The sequence below is a fragment of the Silurus meridionalis genome, chromosome 26 (assembly GCF_014805685.1).
Source record: "Silurus meridionalis isolate SWU-2019-XX chromosome 26, ASM1480568v1, whole genome shotgun sequence".
Classification (NCBI taxonomy): Eukaryota; Metazoa; Chordata; class Actinopteri; order Siluriformes; family Siluridae; genus Silurus; species Silurus meridionalis.
Genome location: NC_060909.1, coordinates 10,811,503 through 10,833,927, shown reverse-complemented (window position 1 = coordinate 10,833,927; position 22,425 = coordinate 10,811,503). Strand labels below are relative to the sequence as shown.

The following is a 22,425-nucleotide window of genomic DNA, read 5'->3' as shown; positions in this document are numbered from 1 at the left end:
TTATGTTTAGTTTATTCGTGTCTAAGTTGCCAAATAACAAAATCCATTTTTCCCACAGATGTGACCTAAGTAAAAAGAAAAGACGTTGCGGATTAATTTAAAAGCCAAAGAGCATGTGTCTGATCATCAAGCAATCAAAATAAATAACCTAGACTATTCACTTTCATCACACATTCTTAGACTTCTCTTATTACAGAAAGCAAACAAACAGGAAAATAGAGTAGCAGTTCACCTTCTGGGCTTTTTCCTCTCATTGCTTTTGACAAGCTTCTTCTATTACAAGTAGACTAGAGTCTAAAAAAACTTACTTGATGACTTATGGCTAGCTCGAGAAACCAATCTCTCCCTAATTCCCTTTTCCACACCCGACCCATGAATGCCACGGCACAGGTGATAGATTTTTACAGTGGAGAAGTCGCAAACGTTCTAGTTCCTCGTCTTGCTCTCGCCGTTAAAAAACAATTCTCTTTATTTCACAGCTGACAGTCCAAGGATATGATTTGTGCGGAGAGAGATACAGAGACCGGTTTAAATCACACTGTTGTGCATGAGATCGAAATGGGCTCAGCCTCAGGGAGATTACTGAGCTGTAGATCAGCACTTGGTCTTCGGGAACGGCACCGAAATTTACTACTGCAGGCTTTCACCTGATGAGACATTAACCCTGCGACATAAGAGACGAGAGAGGTAGGGCGAAAGAGAGAAAAGGTGTGAAAAACATGAAAGATAAGCTTTAGTGCAGTTTAGACTGGGGCAAATTGGAAGATAGAGTGATCTGAGGATCCTCCACAGCTGAGAGAAATCACTGCACAAGCAGCAAAACACTGCACTGTGTTCAGACACATACACGTCAGATGTGCAGACACGATTTCAAAGCGATGCACTTATATGTAAGCGGAGATTTTCTGAACTTTATGTGAGTTAGGTATGACACTGTAAAATAACATATCACAACCCCTCACAACTTCAAATCCTACATGCAAACAAAAAATGTTACTTTTTAAACATGTATAAAGACATTATGAAAAGGTTGGAAGAAAGTAGTGGCAATTGTTGGTGTCTCTGGTTCAGGTTTGTAGCAGTAGTTAGCTAATTTGCTAGCTAATTTGCTAGCTAATTTGCTAGCTAATTTGCTAACAGCTAATCTGATATCTTATCGTGTAGCATGTCAATCAAACTTTCACATTTTTCCACTTTAATACAATAACGGAGTTTATATAAAATACATTTTAAAACCGATAAGTTATTTATAATGTGATAAGTAATGTTCTGTAAGCTGTACATTTTGGTTATTCCCAAACACAAATTGCTGGATAGATGTTATACACCTACAAAAGCGACTACAAGTGACATTAATGTGAAGGTTGCGATTCCAGACTTTTCAATCTCCTGAAATGTGAGCAGGGCAGCGACCTAGAAGCATCCATAATCCCCAAGAAGTGCTTCATATAACGCTGAAAAAACACTTCAGATTCCATTTAGTGTCATTCAGGTCTTCTGTTCGGTTTTTCATTGAGGAGAAAATGATAATCGGAGCTCATGGTGCATAGCTCTGCAGGTGAAATCCCCTTTCAAATCGTAAAAAACCTAAGCACATAAAGCAAATGTCTCCATCTGTATCATTCAGAATGACTGCTGGAATAAAAGATCTGAATTCTTGACAGTACCGATGCTAAATCTGCCATTCTTTCATATAAAAAGAAAGCCGACTGCAAATTCTATTGATTTCTGTCATAATTAGGCTGCTGGAACTGCTGGCAGAAGAACGTTTGTCTCTTTTCAAGAGAGAGAAAGGAAAAAAATTGAAGAAGCATATCTGCTGAAACCTTTAACAGAACCTCAGCCTCAACAGAAAATTTACAAAGAACCTCAAAACAGCAGAACTTTGCAAGAGGAAACGCTGTTTGCACATGTAGAGATTTAATTTAACAAACATAAACAGTTTATAACATTTAAATTAATTCAAATTACATATGTACTTTCAGTCAGAACTCCCTCCTGAGTTAATTCAGATTCAGTAGAAATAATAATAATAATACCACCAATACCAATAACAACAACCATCTTTTCTTCTTCTAGTTGTCTGGGGAGGTGTTACTGTAGCTCAGTGGTTAAGGTTTTGGGTTACTGATTGAAAGGTCAGGGGGGTTCAAGCCCCAGAATCACCAAGCTGTCACTCTAGGGCTCAGCTTCCTAACATCGCTGGGATATGCAAACAAAAAATTTCACTGTGTGTAATGTTTACATAAATGTGGTCTGAGAACTTGGCCCCAGAAAATTAGGGTTAATTCTTCTTCTTTTTCTTATTGTTATTAATTCTTTTTAATATTAACTTTAATATTATTATTATTACTAATATTATTATTACAAGTCAATAAAAAACGAAATAAATAATAGCAGTGAGAGAAACTGCATTTCATTGTCTCAATAAATAATGACAATAAAGATGCAGCTAATCTAATCTAATTAAATCATATATATAGAATGAAAAATAATGAAAAAAAAGTAAAATATAAAGAATTTAACTATTGTACTAGAAAATCCATATGAGGAATAAATATTAAAAAGCTGTTGTACTGTATGTTATCTGAATGGTTTCTTGGTCAACGGTGCAAATGTGAGATTTTGTCCTGAGAAAGCAGCTCCAGCTGTTATGGAATAATAACTTATAAAAGTGTAATGGCATCATTATGAGATTATGAAACTGTAACCAAAGCCCAGATGATGCCTAATTGTGTAATTTGACATAACTCAGAGTGATGGATAGGTTTCCTCTCCGCATTAGCCACACTGCCTGGGTTAAATGTCGTTTCAGAGCCCAAGCCCTGGCACACTAATTACCCAGCCTGTCTCCATGCTGCTGCTTCCTAATTACCATGTGGGATTCCATATCACTGTTTAACAGCGTCTCATTAATTACTGCCCTGGTGCCGCCAGCGGTCCAAGCACAGAGAGAGACGAAGCCTTGGCGCTCATCGCTTGCAGGCGTGTGGGAGGAGCTCAGGCACCAGCCATAACTGCTTCTGTGTGATGGAAAGCTGACGTTAAGTCTTGCCCTTGTGTCATAAAATTGCTTGATGTTAAATTTCATGGGAATTGTGACTGAGATTAAATTAGGGTTAATCAGATTTGGTTTGATCCAAAGATATCCATTGTTTTTCTTGTGATGGTTAGAAAAAGGGCAGGAGAATAGCCAGATACACTGTGTCTAATCTAGGTAACAGAGTGCAAAAAAGTTTTGCTGAATAGGGCGTTGCCTCTAACCTACTTTTGGAAATATTTTTGCTTAGCATAGTTATTTCTAGTGGATTATTAAATGAGAAGCTCTGACAGTTGCTACACTAATGCACTCATTCTGATTCATTATCACTTCCATTAATAACAGCTATTCCCAGAGTTTTATATAGTGAATGCTGCACAATACAACAATAAGTGAAATAAAAAAAAACAAATGCATAAGGGTAAAATATATATATCCTCGTTATGGTAAAAACTTTTGTAAATAAATGTTTATTTAACATTTATGTCTCCAGTGACAGTGTGTAGTAAAGGTCAGTATGTTTCCCACCACATGAAAGTCTTCTTTTTTGTCTTGGTAACTTCAGGAAAAAGAGAGTAGACAGACTGGTGAGTAAACAACTGTTTATATCTGCTATAACCTACACGAGAACAGGGACTGGCTTGTTTTGTAGATGATACATTACTTAATATTTATCTGTAAATGGCTAAAATATTTTTGAGGCATTTTTGCTAATACATTGCAATAAAATAATAAGAATATTTTTTTATCTTTTAGTAAGCCAATCAGTGTGATTTGAGAGGAATAAAACCCTTCAGACTTTGCTGGTAAATAATAAAAAAGGTAAATAATCCACTTAATTTTCATGATTTCCCTCTAACAGCACAATCCGGTGTGTGTTATTCTTTACATCACTGATAACCACTCATTCTACAGCTTTCCTTCAGAGCATATACAACATTTTACACAACCATCTGAGGTCCAAAGCAATAAATAACCTCTTACCTTTAACTGGATCATTTTAAATAGCCAAATTTGAACAATAACGTGACTATTACCAGTATTCACACTTAGAAATAGAGAGAGTTTTTCTTTATTGTAGAACCTTACAACTGAGTCGATGATTTCAAGTTAAGAACCCAGTGGAACTACCCAAAGACACAGATATTTCATGGTCTTCAAGGTTGTATAAAAATGAAAACAGTGCAGTTTAGTTTCCAGACACCAGTGCACATTTTTACATGTAATTATTTGCAATGCGGCCGTTACCCTAACTGTGGAAGATTTATATCCAAAAATATTTTGTATTCAATATTCCTATGATGCAATATAACAAAATAAAACAGTGTGTGTTTGATGTGTCATCTCACTTTCAAGCAGTTCAATTCCTCCTCAACACCAGAGATGAGAAGTACAAATACTTCAACACTGTACGTAAGTAGATTTTTTTCTGGTATCAGTACTTTTCTTCACTATTTATTTTTCAGACACATTTTTACTTTCACTTTCTACTTCTTACATTTTCAATTCCATTGATGTATCATTTTCTGGCTCCCACACACCACAGATGTAGGCTAGTTTATGAAGCTAACAAGCGTGGCAGAAGGCAACAAAAAAAAACATGGATGAGACAGAGGGAGTCAGCGATGTAAACCTGCCTGAGAACAGAGACATTTCTGATCAACTGATCATCTTTTCTCTGCTTGTGTTCTATATGGTGGATGTTCAGCATTGATACATTTATTAGATAACAAAATTTGACATTCTTTTATATTAATATATTAATTTGATCCAGTTACCAGCATGACACTAATACAAGTATTTATCTTTTAAAACATAAGTATCTGTACTTCTACTTAAATGAGGAATGTGTATACTTTTGCTATCCCTGCTCAACAGTACTACTTATGACCCAGGATAATACATCTAGACAGCAAGCTAGGTTAGTTAGCTTGCTAAGAGTGTGGTTATGGCTACAGCATGCAGTGTGTGAACTATTTTTCTTTACTCAGTGATACATCTGTAAGAGAAAAAGCATAAAAGCAGCCTCTCTTAAAGTCTAGAAAGCCCTGATTCACTAGTTTGATATTTTATTGATCCCACACTTCAGGGTTTTAGTAGTGGTGGACCAGGCCTGCTGTGGCCCGCTGCGTGTGTGTGTGTGAAGTGTTACAAAGCTGATGCATTATTTAAGCAGTATCCAGCAGGATAACAGACTGACATGGAACGTTTTTGCTCCCTCCCATATTCAAAATGCTGACCTTCGGTTTTCATCTCGCTGTGCTGCTCTGTCAATGCCAATTCTGTCAGTAATAATCAGCTAATTGCTAGTAAAAGGAGGTAACTGGCATTTATCTTTTGCTGTAGTTCCTTGTGTCCCGGCTGTCTCTTCTTCATAAAATCTTATTTCTGCTCATCAGCAATCTAATTTAGGTTATAGATCAGATACAATGCCTGACACTGTACCTACAGACATCGCTGCATCAGTCTTGAGGTCTCTCTCACACTTCTGTGTGGATAACAAGGAACAATCTGAGATCTTTACTGTGTAATACATGTGACTGACTGGAACAACATGAACACAATCTTCATCTGACTTAACTTTACTGAAACTATGAGAAGATAAATAAATAGTTAAGAAATAAATCACATCAGAGCTTTCGTGCATAAACAGTCAAACTCCATAATCTGGTAATATTCTTAAAAAAGCATGTCATAAAGTGTTTTATTCCCCTTATACCCACAGCGATTTTCCAATAATTACAAATTATATTATAAAACAATATTGCATCCGTTTTTAGTTTTAATATGTAATGTCATGGAATGTCTATGGAACAATTTATTAGTGTCAATTAAAGTTATAAAGATAAAAACAATGAACAGACTGTTTTTGTTACACCATAATGTTACAGCTTCACTTCTGAAAGCTAAAGATCACTGACACAGAAGACTCCTTTTATAAATGTCAAATAAATCCCTCCTTTATTGTCACACACTTCAAAATGTCACCTGTATATTTATTGGACTGTGCTTTCTGACAACAAGTTGTGTTTAGTTTCAGCTGATGTCCACATGTCTCACCAGAGATCCTTATCCAGCTCCTAACCTTCAGGGCCCAATCCATCAATGTCAGGGGCATAAACATGAGTAATTAGACACAGAAATTACACACACACACACACACACACACACACACACACACACACACACACACACACACACACACACAGAGTCCGGATGCAATCAAGCACAGGCTGTTAATGACAGCATTGACAGATCATCACTAATGGTGTCACGGTACACACAATTACATTTTCAATATCCTTTTTCATTCTGAGGTCAAGATTTGATTTTTGACGTGTTGATAAAGGTTATGTATTATACAGGCTCATTTGGCTGAGATGTTTGATTAAACTTTACATTTAGCTAACAATTTTATTTATTTCAATTCTTTTTGCATTTTTTGTGTATCTCTTGCTACCCAAGAGCTGTATTCTCTGTAGCATGATGTGTATTTTTTATCTTAGCGTAAAGTGAGTAATTAAACTTTCCGAATAAGAAGTAAAAAAAAAAAAATTACTAATTTATTTGGGTTGTAGCAGCAACCCTGCTTCATTGCACCACCTCATTGCTTATTATTTTCCTATTTCCATGCTTCAAAGAGTTTGTTACTCTTTACATGTCTCAAAAGAAATCAAATCCCTCAAATCTTAAATAATTTCATTTGTATTCAATCTATTTGGGCATCTTATGCTAATCTTTAGGGTATCTCAGATGTTAGTGATGTTCAAATATTTTTTGTAAAATTCACCATGAAACTGATCTGAATATGTGATAGAAGAGTATCTGCAAGAGTGAAAGGGAAAGTTTATAGGACTGTGGTGAGACCTGCGATGTTGTATGGTTTAGAGACAGTGGCATTGAGTAAAAGACAGGAGGTGGAGCTGGAGGTAGCAGAGATGAAGATGTTGAGGTTTTCGTTGGGAGTGACGAGGATGGACAGGATTAGAAATGAGTTTATTGGAGGGAAGCCCATGTAGGATGTTTTGGAGACAAGGTGAGGAAGGCAAGATTGAGATGGTTTGGACATGTGCAGAGGAGGGACATGGGGTATATCGGTAGGAGAATGCTGAGGATGGAGTCACCAGAAAGGAGGAAAAGAGGAAGACCAAGGAGAAGGTTTATGGATGTGGTGAGGGAAGACTTTCAGGTAGATATTTTGAAAGAGGCAGATGTAGAGGACAGAGGGGTATGGAGACGGATAATCCGCTGTGGCGACCCCTAATGGGAGAAGCTGATCAGGATAGAGTGCTTACTTAATGAAAATGTGTACATAAAAATAATAGGTAAAAATTGGACTCTGGATCAGAAGTTCACAAGTTAAAATCCAAGCACCACCACACTGCCACTTAAGCAATGCACTTAACCCTCAACTGCATAGGTGTGAGTTGCTTTGGATAAGGGGGTCTGCCAAATGGCATAAGTGTAAGTTCTACACAACACATTCAAAATGAAACTAAAAATGAAAAATGAAAAAAAAAAAAAAATTAAAGAGAAAAAAAATAAAATAAAAAACGTTCTTTTTTAGCATAGATTTTTTAGCAAACAGTCTCTTTCCAAGGTCTTTGGATAATGCTAAGACCAGCAAGAGCAAATCAGCCACAATCTTTGTGTGCGTGTGTTAGGGGCTGTCTAAACCTACTAACCCCTTATGAATGAATGCTCTCCTGCTGACTTTTGCCTCTTACGCAAAACGTACCAAAAGCAAAGATAAATAAACGATAGTTAGCACAAAGTTGTGAAAATAAACATTGTCTAATAAGCGTCTGGCCACGAACACGATGAGGAATTACGGTCGTACTTGGGCGATTTGGTCGGTCGCTTGTGATGTAATTTATCCTGAAATAAACTCAACAGTGCAATCAATTAAAAAGTAAAGGAGTCAGTGTCCCGGCGCCTTTAACACGCCTTAACATAGTTATGATGGATGTTCCCTGGAAAAGCAAATTAAGAATAATTATCAATATCAATAATAACATCATCTGATTTTTTTTATTGTTTTAATAAACAGAAATTAAGGTGTGTGTGTCTTTATTCGGTATTCTGCTCCTTTCTTTTCCTCCTGAGTTTTTTGATAATTAATAATTTTATAACTATTATATAATAATCATTTTTATATAATAATTTTTCTAAATATCTTATAGAAAGTGTGTTCATATTTTAAAGCAAACATGTATTGTCTGTATAAAGGGCATTAAAAAAATCACAGGGTTATTAAACAGTGATGCAAACATATCAAGCATAAATTAAAAAATCCTTAATAATTAATTTGATTTTCTTTTTATTTGATAATTTCATCATCTTTACATTTTTAACCAGACACACACACACACACACACACACACACACACACACACACACACACACACACACACACAGCTTATTTGACTTGATTTGTGTAAGCGTGTACACATAAGCCCTTGGCTTAACTGGTGAGATATGCACGTTTACACTTCACTCATTCTCTGCATATTAACGCTGTTATGATGAGGTAAAATGTTGCCCCGGACTCTGACGCCTGTCCAAACAAACCCATTAAGTGTTATTGTTAATATTCTTAAGGGTGAAAAATCACCCTCCAGCCTCACAGGTTTCGCCAGTGATGGATTCATTAAGGCCGAAATCTCTCAGCTCCACATCGCTTACACATCTATTTATTATCTGTTACCTCCAGAGAGAGCTGCTATAAACACACTGATATGACTGAGAGCAGCAGCTGGTTTTAATCATGAACGAGCAGAAGAACATTTCTGAGTAAAACCGTAAGCTTAAGAGGATATAATTTTGCATACAACACAAAATCACTGAATAACTGACAGTAACATGAATAAAGCTATATAATTAAACCATAATACATTTATTTTCAGGTAAAAGGAATGACCCAAAGTGACCTTAGAGGATCTGTATACAGTACATTAGCCATCCTAATGCAATCTGCAGTTTGCTTTATTAAAACAGCAAGCATATGCTCTTATTGGAAAATGCCCAACAATAGTGTGCTGCAATGAAGCAGCGATACTGCAGTCACACAGTTGACAAAGATTTTACTACAACAGGAAACTGATACCTTTTGTGATGTATTCCTGTTTTTAAGTTCATTTTTTAAAGTATACCATACACTTTATCTATTTATTTTTTTCTTTGAATGTTGCAGAACATCAAAAATATGTTAGTTTCTATTATTAATTACGTTACTGCATAAAATGCAACTCCTCTGGCCTGGAATTAGTGATGCATTACTGTCACAGGTGCTAATATAGAAAACTAATCAACACCTACTCATCAATTAGTATAGAGAATTTAACACAATCATGCTATAAAGTATAAAGGGTAACAATCATAACTAATCAGTTGTACCTTTCAGGGTAAAATCATAACAATGGAAAGTGAGCAGTAGCAGCAAGATAGGAAAGTATTTCCAAAGGTCCAGATAATTAGAGCATAATTAGAGGTTGATGGTATAGAACAACCAAAACAGCCCAGTGATTAAAACAGATTGAGGAGCACTATAGCACAGCAGGGTCAGTAAGTGATTAACCTTAACTATTATAACTGTGAATCAGTTCCTGACCTGCGACACGTCAAGAAAGACCTCCAGCCAGTAAGGCAATAATCTGTTTCAAGAACAAAACAGGCAGGTATAGCTTCACAAAGTGTGAAAATGTGAAGGTGTGATGCCAAATGTGTGATATGACAGCAGATGACGATTAAAAAAAAAAAAATAATAATAATATTTTACATATATATATATATGTAAAATTCTACATCAAGCTGCTTTTCCTGACAATCACATATACCAGAAATATTATAAGTGCTGGGAAAAAGATATCTAGTAATGAGTTAGACATGAAAAATAGCATAAAAAATATTTTAAAAGTTTAAAACCTGGCAACCTGTTTACCTTCATAGAAACTGCTTGTGCATGACATTTGCAATATCAATAATATCATCATCTATTTTTTAATTCTTTTAATAAACAGAAATTGAGCCATGTGTCTTACTGATTTTTTTTTCAGCAATAAATATAATTTTATGTAACAATAATTATACAACATTATTTTGAATAGTTAATACAGTTCCTAGAGAGTAATAATTTTAAATAACTATTTTAAAGTTTATTAATTAACACAATTTTTGTGAATATTTTAAAGAAAGTATTGTGTTCATATTTGAAAACAATCATGTATTGTCAAAAAGAAATCACTATATAAAGTGCTATAAAAAAAATCACAGGGTTATTAAACAGTCATGCAAACAAGAATAAAATATATCCTTATTAATTAATTATTTTATATGCTTTTTATTTGATAATTTCATCATCTTAATTAACATCCATTAAGTATTGCTGAATTATAAAAAGATTTCAACTAGGCTGACACACACACACACACACACACACACACACACACACACACACACACACACGCACCTTTAAGGTTTATCAAGTGTTTAAATTGCTTAAAAGGTCCACTGTGTAGAACAGTTTTGAGTTTCACCACAGAATTTTGATTGAAATATGAAAACATAGACCTCTGATAATGTATTAAATGTGACACTTTACAAAATAATGCTAATGATATTGGACAGTGATTAAAAACATATTTGCTTTGCTCTTGACATGGTGATCATTAGGAAAAGGTCTGATATATACTTTGGCTATGAGTGTTGATGTATTTTCATTTCCTAATCATGCAATTTCATTTTTGGGATTCGGCATGTTAGGGGTCCAATTCAATTCATGTATTCAATTACTTTCCTTCTAATAATCCTTGTGGAATTCACAGTGGCAGCAGGCTGGGAAAAGCAGCCCTGAATTTTTCTTTCTTCAATCACACATTCCAGTTTTTTTACCAGACATTCCCAAACCAAGCAAGAGTTATAATTTCTTCAGTAGGTCCTGGGTCTGTCCTGAGGTCTCAAACAAGCAGGTGTCAGTGTAGGTGCCAAAAAACAACTTTAACCCCAAGGTTCTCCCGGAGTCTCCAAACACACACAACCATTATTTATTAATTTACTACCCATAGCTGTGACAATAAGTGATGACAGGGATGTAGATGCACTACCCATAGACCCGTATAATCCCAATTTCCCATCACTACAATGTATTTTCAGTCTATTAACTGAAGCTAAGGTACAGCATTTCCCTCTTAAGCTAAATTGGAGTTTTTTCAGCAGGTTAATAAATAAATACATACGTTAGCAGTGACTAGTGCTAAGAACGCTTGTTTGCCGTCTGCAGTGTGAGTGTGATCGTGTGAAAACACAAAGACTCAACATAGCTCATCTTTTGTCACTTTTCAGAGCTAATCATGAGCATAAAGATGCAGCTACTCTTTGAATCTTGTACAACACTGAGCAACAAAAGAGTTTTCTTGTGCTGAATATTATAAAATATAATAATTTGTTTTCTTTCACCTGAAAGATATTTGTATAATCACAGAGCCCTGGTGTGTTTTAAAGATACTGTGTGCACGACCATAACACCAAAAATTCACTGCCTACCATGTACACCACATATATTTGTACAATCTATATACAAGATGTTTGTTGCGAGGCTGTTGCTTTAAGGTTATTAGTAGGTCGCATGACCATAACATATATAAATGCAAAGTGTTTAAATAGATTTGGGTGTGATAAATATATTAATTGCGTTTATTTTTACAGGTCCTAATATAATAGGTATAATATTGTAAATATTGTACATTTTGTAAATATTGTAATATTGTAAAATAAAAATTTGAAAAGGTAATGGACATGGCTGTAATGAATTTGGATGTGACTCAAATCCTCCCGATATGCCAGTAATAATTAAATTAAGCACCTCTCTATGAAACCATAACCCAGTATAAATATGCCATGTGTCAGCTAGCAAAAAATCTCCAAGAAATCAAAGCCAAGAATAACCCCAGATGTGCTCTTATTCTGCAAAATGAATTCAAGTTTGTCTCTTGATATCTACATAGTCTACTCAAGAGACTTCTCATTCCTGTCAAGCTAGCATGAAACTCAATTTCCTTTTCTCCACTAAAGTAAAGTGACCCAACATGCCAATCCAGAGGAAATAGATGTGCTGCGAGATTTGTCACTGTGCTGTGCTTCATTGCTGGGAGGGAGGTGATTTAACACACTTCAGACTCTCCTGCTGTCACTAAACGCTTCACTTTACCAGCGCTTAAGGGAAGAACGCAGTCATATCACAGGAACCCAAAGATCATATGAAATATAGGCAAAAAAATAAAGAGAACCAAGTCGTCATGGCAGCTTTCTGTCATTTCTTTGCACCAACTAGCTTTTGGCTCTTCTATCTTATCAGTGGATTGGGTGTAGCCACAGGAGTTTCTTTCCAGCCAATCAGAAACCACACCTGATATTATGATTAGTATTTGTTGTATCTATTATCTGGTTGGAATGAAACCCTGCAGCTAAACGATTCTGGCATAGTGACCCCTGAACAAGCCTGTAATATATCACTGGATTAACCAGGATTGGCTTCTACACTGTGAGGAATACATGTTGCATAGATGTAGAAATTTTATTCCCTGGGTCCCAGATGTCAGTCTCAAGGCCTGGGGGCCAAACATGGCCAGCTGCCTCATTTAATTTATGTGAAATTGTACATTTATATATGAAAAACCTAAAGGGCATACTACTCAATACACTGTCCATTTTGCACAACTCCACAGTCAGTTCACAAGTCTACTTTGTTCACATCAGTTTACATACATCAAGTTAAACAATGTATAAGAATCCAACAATTGATGCAATGTCTTTTAGAAGCATCTGACAGTTACTGCGTCCCAATCCATTTATTTATATTATGCACTAAAAGTATGCACTTTATGTATGTAGTAAGTCACTTAGTTATTGCCTAGTTCAATGCCAAGTCTATTAATATTAGCTGAAATTGTGTCCATGGATCCAAACTGAAAATCTACCAAACACAATCCAGGTTCCTGTAAAATACTCATTTTAATTGTAGGACACACTAAATTCTAATCTCAGACACTATTTAGAACAGATAGTAGACAAAATGGGACATAGCAAGTACCTTTTTGAACTTAAAAAAACATAAAAAACAAATCCAGGCAACTCAGCCAAGACCCCCTTGTGACCTCGACAAATCCAGTTCCCCCAACTGGGAAGAAATAAAGGTCCTACGAGCATCTGCACAAGTAATTGCAAGTAAATATAAAAATCTTGGGACCAGACAGACACTATTTGCAGGAAGGAGGCACAAATGGTCCCCCAGGGATGGATGAACTTTGATCTGATGCGGCTCGAGTAGAATTTGTGTCTTACTGTAGTAAGTATAGGAAGTCATATATGAATCAGCTTTACTTTTTGTTGCCTGGGAAAATTTAATTCAGCATGGAAGATGCATTTATGACTCACATGCATAATATCTGTGAAGATACTGTTTATATTAATTCTAAATAACATATTTATATAGATTATTTATTCATAGAAGCCGCATGGCGGTGGTTATCACCTCACAGCTCCAGGCTACACGTATGTTATTCCAGACAAATTTGTTAACACATATTTTTGTCTACTTGTTGGCCTTCTGTGCACCTTTTTCTCTAGCAAAAAACTGTGCTTTAAAAGCTCTTTCCCATTTTTGTGTTGTAGTTTGAACTGAAAAACAGAGAAATTTAAAACCATGACACATATTTTGTCACGTGATGCCATCATGTAGACGCAAATGCTATTTTCAGATAGATAGATAAATGTGGGCCTGGGTTCAATCCTGAGTAGAGGTTCAGGTGCTAAGTGTGCACACATGGTGGCCTGGCATCTCCATTAGGATGTGTCACTTTTCACACCCAGTGTTTTTGAGAAAAATTAAGGTTACACTCTTCCCCTGATCAGACTTAATAAATCATATCTAATCATCATGATATCTGGCAGTATTATCATATACTCTATATGTTCATGCATATCGTTTTCCAGTCATAACAACTCTTAAAATGAATGCGTGACTAATTAGGCAAACTGTGACATGAAGATGTTATGGAGCAAGAGTAACCTGTAGCAGATCGATACCGGTGATACTGGGGAGGTGGAAGGTAAAACAGAAGTACAGGTGTTACACATCTGGGTTAATGTAATCATAAAACAAGAAGTTATGTGTGTAAAAAAGGTGCAAAGCAATGTTTCATGGCTGAACTAGACATGAATTCCTCCCTTTCCCTCTCTAAAAACACATTTACGAGAACGAGAATTTTATTTTTTTGCAGTATTACCTTCCAAAACAGTTAAGGCAGCTCAGATAAGACACATTATTCATATTCTAATTAACAGGAGTCTCTGAGGGCACTGTCAAGCTCATTACGATTATCTCTAACCTGTGAGATGTCTCCTACATCATTTAGAAGTCCCCCAAATTCTCTCTCTCTCACACATACACACACACACACACACAGATTTTCCCAAAAGGTTCAGAAGTCTGAAATGCAGCCAGGTTGGCAGACAAGAATCCCCTACTGGTGATAATTCTGAGCGTGTGAGTAAGTGAGTAAGCACAGGCTCTGAACACCCACGCTCTGGGAAATGAAAGTACTGATGACTCCATGCTCTGATCTTTCTCTCTGTCGAATAGATCAGACATGCTGCACTCACACTGTGAGGCACCTGGGGCTTCATGAATGAATGCTGTACACACAAGGGAAGGCAGCTGATGATTGTTCCGATGCTCCCCTTGGAAAAAGGTAACGAATTTGAAGATCAGATACCAAGTGCAAACGTGTGTACGTAACTGTAAAGAGATGTTTATTTAACATTAGTGGAAGTGCTTTGTGGTTTCTTGGGATTTTTTTTTGTCTTAAAAGAAAACAAGAGATGCTGATAGGGATACATTTATAAATTATGAATTTACATTGTAAATCTGTTAACTCTTAGTTAGATAAATGGGGAGGGTTGTGTTATGAAGGGCATCCAGTGTAAAACGTGCCAAATCAAATATGCGGATCACAAACCTGAATTTCATACTGGATCAGTCGAGGACCGGGTTATCAACAACCGCCACAGGTATTGTTAGCCAACAGGGTACCGGTGGAAATTAGGCTACTGTTTGCCAAAGGAGGAGAAGGAGAGAAGGAAGATGTCTACAGAGACAGCAGAAAAAGGAGCAGTGTAGGAGAGTGGAGGTTCGGGTTGGTACTTTAAATGTTGGTACTATGACTGGTAAAGGGAGAGAGGTAGCTGATATGATGGAGAGGAGAAAGGTAGATATGTTGTGTGTTCAGGAGACCAAGTGGAAAGGAAGTAAGGCCAGGAACATTGTAGGGGGTTTAAACTGTTCAAATATGGAAAGAGAAATGGTGTAGGGGTGATTCTAAAAGAAAGAGTACATTAAGAGTGTAGTGGACGTGAAGAGAGTTTCTGATAGGGTGATAAACGTGAAGCTGAAAGTTGAAGGGATGATGTCATCAGTGCTTATGCTCCACAAGTGGGTTGTAAGGTGGAGGAGAAGGAAAGATTCTGAAATTAGTTAGATAAAGTGATGGAGTGTAACTAGGAAAGAACGCTGATTGGGGCAGACTTCAATGGCCATGTAAGTGAAGGGAACAGAGGTGATGAGGAGGTGATGGGTAGGTATGGTCTTAAGGAGAGGAATGTGGAAGGGCAGATGGTGGTAACCGAAGGAGGAAGACTGTAGTGTGAGATTCAGGGACAAGGTCAGACAGGGGCTCGGTGGTGGTGAAGATGTGCTGGATGATTGGGCAACTACTGCAGAAGTGATAAGGGAGACATATAGAAAGGGAGTTGGTGTGACATCTGGAAAGAAAAAGGAAGACAAAAAGACATGGTGGTGGAATAGGGAAGTGCAGAAAATCATAGGAGAAAGAGGTTGGCAAAACAGATTTGGTATCGACAGAGTATTGAGAAAAGTAGGCAGGAGTACAAGGAGATGTGGCAGCAGGTAAAGAGGGATGTGCAGAAAGCCAAGGAAAAGGCATTTAAGAAACTGTATAAGGAGTTGAATTATAGAAGAAAATGATTTGTAACGATTGCCAGCTGATGAATGAGGAAAATGAGAGAGAAGGTTGGATGATGTGGAGATAGTGAAGCCGGAAGTGGAAAGAATTAGTAAGAACGAAGTGAGAGCAGCTATTAAGAGAATGAAGAGTGGAAAGTCAGGAATAAAGTTGATCAGTCACACCATGAAGTTATGGGAAAGAGTAGTGGAAGCCAGGCTGAGAGAAGAGGTGACCATCTTTGAGCAACAGTATGGTTTTATGCCAAGGAAGAGAACCACTGATGCAATGTTAATAGAGAAGTATAGAAAAGGTCAGAAGGAGTTGCATTGTGTGTTTGTGGATTTAGAGAAAGCTTATAACAGGGTGCTGAGAGAGAAGTTGTGGTATTGTATGAGGAAAAGGTGTGGCAGAGAAGTATGTGAGGGTGGTTCAGGACATGTATGAGAACAGTGTGACAGCAGTTAAGTGTGCGGTAAGAACGACAGACTGGTTCAAGGTGAAGGTGGGACTGCATCAAGGATTGGCTCTGAGCCCTTTCATGTTTGCAGTGGTGATGGACAAGTTGATGGTCAGACAGGAGTCTCCACGGATTATTATGTTTGCGGCTGATATTGTAATTTGTGGTGAGAGTAGCGAGCAGGGTAAGAAGAACCTGAAGAGGTGGAGATATGTGCTGGAGAGAGGGGGAGTGAAAGTCAGTAGGAGTAAGACAGAGTACATGTGTGTGAATGAGAGGGAGGGCAGTGGAGTGGTGCGGTTACAGGGAGAAGAGGTGGAGAAGGTGGAGTTCAGGTACCTGGGGTCAACAGTGCAAAGTAATGGAGAGTGTGTTAGAGAAGTGAAGAAAAGTGTGTAGGCAGGGTGGAGTGGGTGGAGAAGAGTGACAGGAGTAATTTGTGATAGAAGAGTATCTGCAAGAATAAAAGGGAAAGTTTATAGGACTGTGGCGAGACCTGCGATGTTGTATGGTTTAGAGACAGTGGCATTAAATAAAAGACAGGAGGTGTAGCTGGAGGTAGCAGAGCTGAAGATGTTGAGGTTTTTATTGAGAGTGACGAGGATGGACACAAGTTAATTAGAGGGACATTGCATGTAGGACGTTTTAGAGACAAGGTGAGGGAGGCGCGATTGAGACGGTTTAGACAGAGGAGGGACATGGGGTATATCGGTTACCTACCGCCAGGAAGGAGAAAAAGAGACAAGGATGAGGTTTATGGATATGGTGAGCGAAGACATGCAGGTGGTTGGGTTGAAAAAGGCAGATGTAGAGGACGGGGGGGGGGACATTTTGGAGACAAATGATCCGCTGTGGGGCCCCCTAATGGGAGAAGCCAAAAAAAGAAGGAGAAGAATCTGTTTATGTCTGTCAAGACATATTGTTTTCAGTCTAAAAATGAATAAAAACATTTTAAGTCTGGCTTTAATCTGGTAAATGGCTGAAGTATAAAAGGTATAAAATGCTTCTGGATGTGCTATTATAGTAAATGTTTTAAGGTGGTTACAATACCCTTGCTTGATCACAGCAGTCTGGTTGATTAGTCTATCTATAGTGTTTAATTTCTTGCTATAACACAGGCACATAAAGCTTCCACACGAAGAAACTTTTACACAAAGAAAAGAAGGAAATTTAAATTTAATTAAATGCACATTTAACAATAACCATTGTCTTTATAGAAGTAAACAGATTAGTAAACAGATTACATTTATATATATATATATATATATATATATATATATATATATATATATATATATATATATATATATATATATATATATATAAATAATATAAATATATATCAAAGTCAAGTCAATAAATATCAAAGTCAAGTCCTGAGCGGTGATTGTATAATAAATACAAAAAATATAAATACACAACTGAACTGGAAAGGTTTAAGATGCAACCCAACGAGTGGAACAAAAGATTCCTGAGAATTATTGAGAAGTTAAAATAAAAGCTGAAAGCTTTACAGTGGATGATTTGGTTAGAAGAATGCTCTCTCATCCGTTTTTGCCATGAAATTGAACTCGGAAAAGCCAGAGCCTATAAAAGCAACAAATTTTTACAGAAAGACATTTAGGTTGCTGGAGGTTTATAGCTTGCTGTGCTGCGCTGGTCATAACGCTCTATAACTTTTTATAAGCACTATAATGAAAAGTAGAGTTGGAGAGCGACAAACTGGGAGATGGTGTTTGCCTTGGGCCGTGAATGCTGAACCTTCGCTGAGGTCAGAAAGAGGTCCAGGTTTTCGCTGTTTGTTCCAGCGTGACGCTCACACTTCCTGACAGCTAATTACACACTTATGTTTACCGCAGTGCTGTCTAAAACACACACACACACACACACACACACACACACACACACACACACACACACTGCTACCACACTTTTTTACAGAGAGCCTCTGAGCTGCTGCCAAATCCTAAAGATGAACATTACAGATGTAAAGGTAAGTAACAGAGCGCAAGCTTTAAACAAAGACTATAGTGGAGGTAAAACATTGTGTCTGGGACTAGGACTTTTGATTTACTTTGCCTCTTGCAGGGTTTAAAATACTAAAAATATAAAATGGGTTTCATTTATAATCTGAAACTGTGCTACTGAAATCTGCATTATGCTACTAAAGGGGGTTTATGAAGCTGCAAGAACATGCTGAATTGTAACATTGAAATAAAACTTGACAATAAGGAACTTTATTCTAGAAAATTAATTCTATGTTTATTGAATTGAAAGTCTTTGATCAAGATACACTATGTGGATAAAGGTTTGTGAAAATCTGACCAGAAAATTCTCTTTTCGAACATCCCATTTCACATTTAGTCCCCACTCATTTGCTGTTATAATAACGTCAACTCTTCTAGAAACATGTTCCACTACATTTTGGAGTGTGCTTGTAGAGATTTGTGCTCATTCAATCACAAGCCTGTTAATAAAGTCAAGTACCAATGTAGGGTGAGGAGACCTGGGGTGTGGTGTTTGTTCCAATACATCCCAAAGGTGTTCCATAGGGCTGAGCTCTATAAAAGGATACTCAAGTTCTTCCAATCAAACCAATCTAAAATATAAATATAAAATCTCCATGGAGCTCACTTTGTGCACCAGGATGTTGTCATGCTGGAACAGATTTTGGTCTCCTAGTTCAAGAGAAGGGAAACTTTACTGCGCCACATATAAAGATGTCCTATATGTCCTATTGTATGTCTCCAAGTTTGTGGTATCAGTTTGGTCAAGAACCACATATGGCTTGAAGACAGGTGTTTGAATACTTTTGTCCACATAGTGTATGTCTTTAATTTTGAACTTTATGTGAAAAAATGTGTTTTATATTAATTGAGTAGCGCTCTTTTTAATACATCATCTCTTGATAAATCTTTAAATCATGGCAACATGTTTAATTTAATTTTTTAAATAGGGGTGTGGGCATAGAATAGAAACTTCATATTAGGATGTCCCAAGTGCCCAAATCTAAGTTATTATAGACTTGTACAATGATATTTATACAGTTGGAGTTACAGTTCATTGGCTGTTCAAGGCCTATGCAAATGAGAGATGTGAATTGTGAAAGACAGAAGCACATTACTGTCATTATTATCTTCTGTGTCCTTCTTCAGTCTATAAACCCTGCCAGCAATTCTCTCCTTTCACGCTTGTCAAATTACAGACACAGCCAGTATTGTTTAGAGAACTCAAATACTCTGAATATCCAGGAAACAACAGATTGTGCTTGAGCGCATCTCTGACACTCTCCTGTATTAAAGTGATTCATTATCAACCTTCAGAGATAATGACACAATGAGTACAGATGCAAACCTATGCCTCTGTGTAAGTACATTGTTTAAGAATAATGAAAAGTCATGGAAAGACATTTGGTGCAGAGGTACAATTACACAAACGAGGACATTCTGTGATTGCTGGTTTTGTGCTGCTCTACATGGAAAGCTTAGTGTACCTTTTTTTTTTTTTTACACATTCATTCATTTGTTCATTCATTCATTATTAAAGTAATTACAATTTTGTCATTTACAGTATCCATTTTCATTTCCATATATAATGTTATCAGCGTAATAGGTATAAAACACACATAACACTTACTCAGTGCAAAGTGTGTTGTTCAGTGTTGTTCAGTGTCAATTCATTCACCTAACATACCTATCCCTGTTTCTCTGAATGAATCTATCTAGGCTTTTCCCCCATAATCTCCTTCTGCTTTTACAACCCTAATTCCAAAAAAATATATATTTTTTTTGCAATCATTTGCAAATATCATGAACGTATATTTTATTTACAATAGAACATGAACTGTTTGGAAAAAAATGAGAAAATGTATCACACGTCTCAAAAAGTTGAAACAGGGCCATGTTTACCACTATGTAGCATCCCCTCTTTTTTAACAACAGACTGTACACATGTGGGAACTGAGGTGTCCAGTTCCTGGAGTTTGGGTAGAGGAATGTTGTCCTATTCATTTCTGAGACAAGATTCAAGCTGCTCAACAGTCCATGCTGTTGTAATAGACCCAGTATGTGGTTTAGCATTGTCTTGCTAAATTATGCATGTCCTCCCCTAAAAAAGATGTTGTCAGGATAAAAGCATATGTTGTTTTAAAACCTGTATATAACTTTCAATATTATTAGTGTGACTAAAAAACTGTTTTTTACTTTGTCCCAGACCAATTTCATTTTTGTTTTTTTGCCAAGAGAAGACAGTGGTGTTTGTGGATCATATTCACATATGGCTTCTTCTCTGTGTGTATAAGATGTTTCTTTGCTGTAACCTGCATTTGTGGATGACACAGTGACTGTATTCACAGACAATTATTTCTGGAGGTGTTTCTGAGCCTATGCAGTGATTTCCATTACAAAAGCATGCCTGTTTTTAAAAACAGTGCCACCTGAGGCCCTGAAGATCATGCGCATGCAATATTGATTTTTAGCTTGCCTATTGCACACAGAGCTGTCTCCCAAATCTCTCAATCTGTTGACAACGTTATACTGTATACTAGATACGAGGTAGATACTCAAAGCCTTAAATTTTTTTTTTTGCTGAAAAAATTTTTGAAATTGTTTCACAATTTGTAGATGCAGTTGTTGTTGTTTTTCACAGATTCATGAGCCTCTGCCCATCTTTACCTCTAAAAGACTCTGCTTCTTTAAGATGTTCTTTATATACTCATGTATGAAGTTAAGGTTATATACAAACCTAATTAGTTGCAAAATGTTCATCCAGCTGTTTCCAGCCTTTTGCTGCTTGTCCTTTTTTTAAGACATGTTACAGCCATCAAACACAAAACAACCGTATTGTTTCTTAAAATGGCACTTTTACTCAAATCTATGTTGTATTGTAAATAATATATGGGTCCATGAGATTTGCAAATGATTGCATTCTGCTTTTTATTTACATTTTACACAGCAAGTTTTTGAAATTGGGGTTATATAACTGTAATGTCTGATAATCACCTGACCTTCTCACTCTTTCTGAAAATGACATTGTTTTGCAGTTTAAAATGCCATTTTTATAAAATAAAGGCTGAACATCTTCCATCCGCATGGCCGCTTCTTTCACCCCAAAAATGCCAGAAGAATTTACGGAGAAAACTAATCTCCCCACCATGAAAAGCAACATAATTGAAGGTGGGGCTAATAAAAAGAAACTAATCATTAAAGTAGTTTCAAAACTGTGATTCCTGAAAGTCTTTTAGTGCAAGGCACTTAGGCAATTCTGGTATACTGTGGTTCAGGAGTTAAATGGGATTCTATCCACTCAAAGTAATAAATAGTTTCTCACCAATTCTATACATAATCCTTAAATACATTCTAACATCACTAAAATCAGTTAATCGTACACATGCAGGACAGCCCTAATATGCATCCACTTACTTTGCTTTCTTTTATTCTCCCTGCTGTCTGTATTTGATAATTTTCTGAGTAAATCAGCTCGCTCTGTTCTAAGAGCAGGGGCCTGTACGACCTCGATGCTGTGATCAATACCCAATCTGGTCGCTGCGTACCTGGGTGCCAGCCAGATCAATAACAACATGCTCCACTTTATTTATAAATTGAGCTCCCCACCCTCCTTCTTTCATTCGACCGAGTGAGAATGTGTGTGTGTGTGTGTGTGTGTGTGTGTGTGTGTGTGTGTGTGTTAGGGGAAGCAAAAATCTAGTTTATTTTTGAACAGGCACATGAGAAGCCTGGAAAGTCACAATGATAGAGTAACAAAATAATAATAATAAAACACCTGGTTATTTGTTTTTTCATCTCATAACATGCATAATGTGTAGATGGTTGTACGTAAAGCAGATGAATCTCATGAATGAGTGAAATATAAGAGGTTAAATAAAACAGACACCATGTGGAAAAGCACAC

The 22,425-nt window shown here is 36.7% G+C and overlaps 1 protein-coding gene across 1 annotated transcript in view; it reads right to left on the bottom strand.

Moving 5' to 3' along the window:
• Nucleotides 1-22,425, bottom strand: part of fam189a1 (family with sequence similarity 189 member A1) — a 147,432-nt gene that overhangs the window by 32,900 nt on the left and 92,107 nt on the right. The window lies entirely within an intron of this gene.